Source organism: Scyliorhinus torazame, chromosome 11 (assembly GCF_047496885.1).
Source record: "Scyliorhinus torazame isolate Kashiwa2021f chromosome 11, sScyTor2.1, whole genome shotgun sequence".
In the NCBI taxonomy this organism is placed as follows: Eukaryota; Metazoa; Chordata; class Chondrichthyes; order Carcharhiniformes; family Scyliorhinidae; genus Scyliorhinus; species Scyliorhinus torazame.
In genome coordinates this window covers 209,525,388-209,532,941 of record NC_092717.1, presented here as the reverse complement: position 1 = coordinate 209,532,941, position 7,554 = coordinate 209,525,388, and the positions used below count along the sequence as shown (strand labels likewise).

Sequence of the window (7,554 nt, the reverse complement as noted above, 5' to 3'; positions counted from 1 at the left end):
CAATAGAAGGATGCTTTTCTAATTGGAGGGCTGTGACCAGTGGTGTTCCACAGGGATCAATGCTGGGACCTTTGCTCTTTGTAGTATATATAAATGATTTGGAGGAAAATGTAACTGGTCTGATTAGTAAGTTTGCAGACGACACAAAGGTTGGTGGAATTGCGGATAGCGATGAGAACTGTCGGAGGATACAGCAGGATTTAGATTGTTTGGGGACTTGGGCGGAGAGATGGCAGATGGAGTTTAATCTGGACAAATGTGAGGTAATGCATTTTGGAAGGTCTAATGCAGGTAGGGAATATACAGTGAATGGTAGAACCCTCAAGAGTATTGAAAGTCAAAGAGATCTAGGAGTACAGGTCCACAGGTCATTGAAAGGGGCAACACAGGTGGAGAAGGTAGTCAAGAAGGCATACGGCATGCTTGCCTTCATTGGCCGGGGCATTGAGTATAAGAATTGGCAAGTCATGTTGCAGCTGTATAGAACCTTAGTTAGGCCACACTTGGAGTATAGTGTTCAATTCTGGTCGCCACACTACCAGAAGGATGTGGAGGCTTTAGAGAGGGTGCAGAAGAGATTTACCAGAATGTTGCCTGGTATGGAGGGCATTAGCTATGAGGAGCGGTTGAATAAACTCGGTTTGTTCTCACTGGAACGAAGGAGGTTGAGGGGAGACCTGATAGAGGTCTACAAAATTATGAGGGGCATAGACAGAGTGGATAGTCAGAGGCTTTTCCCCAGGGTAGAGGGGTCAATTACAAGGGGGCATAGGTTTAAGGTGAGAGGGGCAAGGTTTAGAGTAGATGTACGAGGCAAGTTTTTTAAGCAGAGGGTAGTGTGTGCCTGGAACTCGCTACCGGAGGAGGTGGTGGAAGCAGGGACGATAGTGACATTTAAGGGGCATCTTGACAAATACATGAATAGGATGGGAATAGAGGGATACGGACCCAGGAAGTGTAGAAGATTGTAGTTTAGTCGGGCAGCATGGTCGGCACGGGCTTGGAGGGCCGAAGGGCCTGTTCCTGTGCTGTACATTTCTTTGTTCTTTATTCTTTTGTTCTTTATCCAGTTACGGGATTTTAAGGGGATCAAGGGTTTCAGGGAGATTGCAGAAGAATGGGGATGAGGAACATATCAGCCATGATCGAATGACAAAACAGACATGATGGGCCGAATGGTCTAATTGTGCACTTATATCTTATGGTCTTATGGGAAACAACCTCTCAGTTCCTCCCCTGTCAAACTCCCTCAGAATCTTGCCTGTTTCAATGAGATCACATCTCATTCTTTTACAGTCCAAAGAGTATTGGCCCAATTTACTCAGCTCTAGAGCTCTATTCCCACGCACCAATCCAGTGAACCTTCACTCCAATGCAAGCAAATCCTTCCTTAAATATGGAGAGCAAAACTTACTTAGTGGTCCAGGTGTACAATTTTTAGTAGTTTCCTGATTGTTGTACTCAAATCCCCTTGCAACAAATGCTAACATGTCTTACTAAATGCTGCAGATGCATGCTAACTTTCTCTGTTTCAAGTACAAGTATTCTCAAAGTCCCTCCGAACATCTGAGTCACATTTTCACATTTTACGACTTTTACTGTAACATAGGACTAAAAGGGGGGGGGGGCATGGTAGCACAGTGGTTATCACAGTTGCTTCACAACTCCTGGGTCCCAAGTTCAATTCCCGGCTTGGGTCACTGTCTGTGCGGAGTCTGCACGGTCGCCCGTGCCTGGGTGGGTTTCCTCCGGGTGCCCCGGTTTCCTCCCACAGTCCAAAGATGTGCAGGTTAGGTGGATTGGACATGCTAAATTATCCTTAGTGTCCAAAAAAAAAAGATTAGGTGGGGTTACTGGGTTACGGGGACAGAGTGGAGGTGTGGGCTTAGGCAGGATGCGCCTTCCAAGGGCCGGTGCAGACTCGGGCGAATGGCCTCCTTTTGCACTGTAGAATTCTATGATTCTATGACAAACCTAATTCTGGGACCAGATACTCAGGAGTCTGAGGTTCCCAGACATAGGCTCAGGCCATCCCCTGCATATCCTCTTTTGTATACTGCAGCACGGTAGCACAAGTGGATAGCACTGTGGCTTCACAGCGCCAGGGTCCCAGGTTCAATTCCCCGCTGGGTCACTGTCTGTGCGGAGTCTGCATGTTCTCCTCGTGTCTGCGTGGGTTTCCTCCAGGTGCTCCGGTTTCCTCCCACAGTCCAAAGACATGCAGGTTAGGTGGATTGGCCAAGCTAAATTGCCCTTAGTGAACAAAAAGGTTAGGAAGGGTTATTAGGTTACGGGGATAGGGTGGTAGTGAGGGCTTAAGTGCAGGGTCTGTGCAGACTCGATGGGCCGAATGGCCTCCTTCTGTACTGTATGTCCTATGTTCAATGCAGTACTGTGGCTGCATGGGCTGGAGAGCCATTGGCTAATCAGATTGACCGTTAGCTCACTCAAGCAGGACTTCCTCCTTTGTGAGGAGCAGAAGTTGCCCACGCAACTCATTGGAGCGTACATTGGTTGTGGGGCCCTCAGAGGTGGCGAGGATGTACTCTCCTCTGACTCTTTGTATGGCAGACACCCTGCCATCTGAAAAATTTTGCTGGTAGTTTTTATTGTGAGGTGCTTTTACCCCTTTGTGACAGTCGTAAATTTGAAAAATTCTGCCATTCTTTCAGTTTCTGCCATTCTTTCAGTTTTTAACTGGAAGTTCAATTTTTTGGGGAGTTAGTAGTCTCTGAGGAGATTATAATAGTATCTTCTGTGAGTTTCTTGAATACACATTAGCCTTGAGCTCTGACGGAATAAATGAGTTTGGCCTTCGTTCTTGTCACTGTTACCCATGTATGTTACTGTATCGTTATAGGAAGGATGTGGAAGCATTGGAAAGGGTGCAGAGAAGATTTACCAGAATGTGCCTGGTATGGAGGGAAGATCTTATGAGGAAAGGCTGAGGGACTTGAGGCTGTTTTCGTTAGAGAGAAGAAGGTTAAGAGGTGACTTAATTGAGGCATGCAAGATGATCAGAGGATTGGATAGGGTGGACAGTGAGAGCCTTTTTCCTCGGATGGTGATATCTAGCACGAGGGGACATAGCTTTAAATTGAGGGGAGATAGATATAAGACAGATGTCAGAGGTAGGTTCTTTACTCAGAGAGTAGTAAGGGCGTGGAATGCCCTGCCTGCAACAGTAGTGGACTCGCCAACACTAAGGGCATTCAAATGGTCATTGGATAGACATATGGATGACAAGGGAATAGTGTAGATGGGCTTTAGAGTGGTTTCACAAGTCAGCGCAACATCGAGGGCCGAAGGGCCTGTACTGCGCTGTAATGTTCTATGTTCTAAGTTCTATCATAGGCAAATAGGTCCTGATTCTGAAATCCATTGATCCTGAAAAGTAAAGGAAAGCTTCTGGAACAAGTAACTTTTAACTATTCTTCATCCTTTTTGCCAATTGTGTTTTGTGCTGTGGAGATATGCAGAGATGACACTCACAGGGTTCTGTGCTTGAACAGAAGTTTTATTACAATGCTTTTTAAAATGTCTACTGCTTCATGCCTGCTGCTTAGTTTCAGTTTCTATGCAACCACAAACACAGTTTGACTGACAGTACACATCACAGTAAGCAGTCAACAGACACACACAATCAAACATGGAACAGTTGAACATAACACTCACATCTCATGAAAGTTCTGTGGTTGCTACAGCATCCAGACAAGCAGGGAGAACCTTTCGGTTTGCCTGGAATGCTGACCCAGGTCTGCCACTTAAAGCATTTCAGCTGCCCCCTGTCAGCTGTGAGGATTTTGTGGCCAACTTTAATTCTCCAGGTTTGTTCCACGTATACTAGCCACAATAACTGCGATGTCATTCTGGTGTCTTAACTTGCAGAAAGCTCCAATCTCCCAAGGCTCCTGTGCTTTCTGAGTTACATTGGCTTCCACTTGAGTCAACCGAGTGAGATGATGAGATATTTGGTCAGGTGACATAAAGTTTGGTCAAAGAGGTAAGTTTTAAAGAGTGGCTTCAAGGAGGAGAGTGAGGGGTGGAGATATAGGAAGCATATTCCAAAGCTTGAGGCCTGGGCAGCTAAAGACAGGCAGGCTGGCAGACTATTTTTAACACCTGTCCACCTCCGCTGCCAACTCCAGCAGGGCCAAAAAATCAAGCTAATTAGGCCTGGAAAAACAAATCATGAGCTGTCATTATTCTTAACAACCATCCATTACTGGTGAAACACCTCCTGAAATAAGATAACACACATAAAAGCTCTTTTCCAGAGAGGATGCTGCTTGATGTGTATACATTTCAGTGGCAGTATTGAGACTTCCGTGAACTTTCCAATCCCACTCTGCCTCCAGTGGGTTTTGAATGTACCTCAACAGTCCGGCTCTGCAGCCTAACTCTGCCTCTAAGTTCGCTTTCTCACTCAGATGGAAAAAAAAAGGAACATTTACAACGGAGCAGATATAGCGACTCGGAGGATTGGGGCGAGGTCCTTGTTGCTGGAATGGATGGGGGCTGTTGTGGGGAAGCTGAGCCAAAGAGGCAGCGAGTTGGTGGCTGTGGTTTGCTGCCACTCGCGAGATGCACAGCACTAACAACACACTCTGATGCTTAGCCCCAGGCAAATCCCTGTAAATGTACTTGCCGTACATACCTACAAGCCACAAGCAGATCAGAATGTGAAAAAGTTACTGGAAGGCCAACCTGGCAAGCTTGGGATCAGGCGACGGCTGTCTTGTTATGCAAAACATTAAATGTGGCTTCCATCCAGTAGTTGGCTACTAACTGAACCCACGGCTTCGACAAGCTGCCAAGGTGCTGTGCTTGGAGAGCAGGCAATCGTTGGAAGGTTGCTATGCAAAACAAGATGTGAGGAAGGTCAATTTGTCAGATTCTTCCAATGTCATCATTTTCCCATCTCCCCCTGTACTCTCTTTACCAGAAGTCAAGCTGCTACTGGAACCTCCAGAAGATACCTGGCTCGTCGCTGGTTCATTCCATTTCCCAAGCTGGAAGCCATTCTGCACTGTTGGAGATGGGTTGGATAGAGCCTTGCTTTATACTGCCAAAAGACTATGACAAGAAAATGATTCCCAAATCACACAGGAAGAAACAAGTGTATAACAACAGCTGCCAGTCATTAGCTGCGGATATGTAACTTAAAAGGGGAGACAGTTAAATTATTTGTTTTATCCATTTTGTTAATATGCGAAAGACAAAATGAGGATGTTTTAACAGCTGCAGCATCATTCTGAAAAATATATAATTTGGATGAGATGAGAACAGAGGGAGCAAATTGGATCACTCTTCAAAATACCTGGCACAGACCTGACGAGTTGAATGGTGTCCCTGTGCTACCCTATGATTCTATAGGTACTGTCTTCTGAGATTGGGTTAAGGTTTATCACTGCGACAAAATGAAGAGGGCTTTGCTTTTGATCTGTTCTGTGTCAAGAGTGAGGAAGGTTGATTGTGGACCAACAATGCTTTCCCCTCACAGGGTCACTGTGCACAACTGAGCTGAATTTGCCTCACACTGTGAGAAAGGATTGTTGAATATATTTTGCCAGTGCCTTCTCTGTGTTAGAGTATAATTTCAGGCTAGTGTAAGATTACTGCCAGGCATGAAGACATAGCCTTTGGCATTTACTCCATGTGAGGGCTGTGTAATTGCTCAATGGTTAGATGTTGTGAGGTCTATAATTGGAATACCTTTTCAGAATCAATACTGACACCACTCTGTCAGTCTTTGGGTTGAAGGTGGGGTTTTACTTTCCCCATAAACTGCAGCCAAGTCTATTTACTCCACAATCAAAACATATTTACACGAATGAATTTTCAAAAATAATGGCGATTCAACTTGGCCCCAGCGGCGTGATCCGGAGCGCAATCTGCAGGAACTTTGAATTATTTTCCTTTCCAAACATGAAAAACGCCACCTGAGGTGCAAAGCGTCAGTTTCGCCTGCCCCCAGGATCATTTGAACACTTCAACAAAGAGGGTGCTCCATAGCGCTCGATCTGATTCAAGCCAGGAGGATGGAAGCTTCCAAAGCTGTGAAATTAGGTGGATTTGAAATGAAAAATTTCCCTTCAGTGTCCAAAAGGGTTAGGTGGGGCTACAGGGGAAGGGCGGAGGAGTGGGCTTGGGTTGGCTGCTCCTTTGGAGATTCGGTGCAGACTCGATGGGCCGAGTGGCTTTCATCTGCACTATAGGGATTCTATGATTCTTTGTACACTTATTGAAGGTCGCCCTATAGCTTGGTGCAGCTGCCGCAGAGATGCGATGGGGAAAGTTCAATGTCTAACGCCTTCCCATCATAGTGCACCTAGGGGCAGGAAAATTTGCAGAACCCATCAGGCTTCATGCCTAACATTGACTATGAATATAAACGTATTGAAATTGTGTTAAGACATCTGAGAGAGGAACATGTTGGATGTAAGGAAAGTTGAATTGGATTGCACTTTTTGTAATTTGTCATTTTGAAATGTTTCACCCTGAGGCTGTGTGCCTGGCATGGAATGCATATTGAAAATATCAAAAGAATTACAATTGTATCGAGGCACCTATGAGTGGAACATCCAGACACAAATCGAATTTTCTGGCCCTTTCTGTAATTTTCAGGTTAAAATGTCTTGTAATGTATTTTCTTTTACAAATGATATGACTCAAGCTTTTGTTTTTGTGTGTGTGGGGGGGGGGGGAATCCTTGATGGGGTGGGGGGGGGAGAAACATTCTGTCTGTGACATGGCTGACCTGGAATCTGTCCCATTCTTCCCACTGCTAGTGACATTGACTGCGTATCAACCTAGTTGCTCACGTCATGTACTTACTCTCCTTGGGCACCCAAGTTCTGGAGCGGCACTCAAACCCAGAACTTTTCACCTAGAGTCAGGGATGCTACTCAATGTGCCACAAGACCTCAAACAGTGAGTACAGGAGAATTATTTCCGAGGCAAACTGCAGCGAGCTTAAAATGGTTACATCAACAAATGGATGCCCAAGTAAAGTCAGTCGGGCAGCACGGTGACACAGTGGTCAGCACTGCTGCTTCACAGATCCAGGGACTCGGGTTCAATTCTGTCCTCGGTTTGCACTTTCTCATTGTGTAAGTGTGGGTTTCTTCCAGGTGCTCCGGATTCCTCTCACAGTCCAAAGATGTTCAGGCTAGATAGATTGGACGTGCTAAATTGCCTCTTAGTGTCCTTAAGGTTAGGTGGGGTTACTGGGTTACAGAAATAGGGTTAAGGCGTGGGCTTAAGTGGGGTGCTCTATCCAAGGGCCAATGCAGACTCGATGAGCCGAATGGCCTCCTTCTGCATTGTAAATTCTATGAAATTGATTATTTTTCCAGCAAAATGCAGGAAGAGGAGGATAGTTACATAACACAAATTATGTGCACAAAATTAATCGCAGGCACTTCCAGTGACATGATTGACAGTGAAATTACCCAATTATTTCCAATCTGCCCAGGACTTGTGCTGGCCCTTTACGTAGCTTTTTAAAATTTTTATTGGGACTTGTGCAAAGCACCTTTTGTGCTGACCAGT

The 7,554-nt window shown here is 45.5% G+C and overlaps 1 pseudogene; it reads left to right on the top strand.

Moving 5' to 3' along the window:
• The first annotated feature begins 3,649 nt into the window (after positions 1-3,649).
• Positions 3,650-5,127, top strand: LOC140385958 (adenine nucleotide translocase lysine N-methyltransferase-like; annotated as a pseudogene).
• Positions 5,128-7,554: the final 2,427 nt, after the last annotated feature.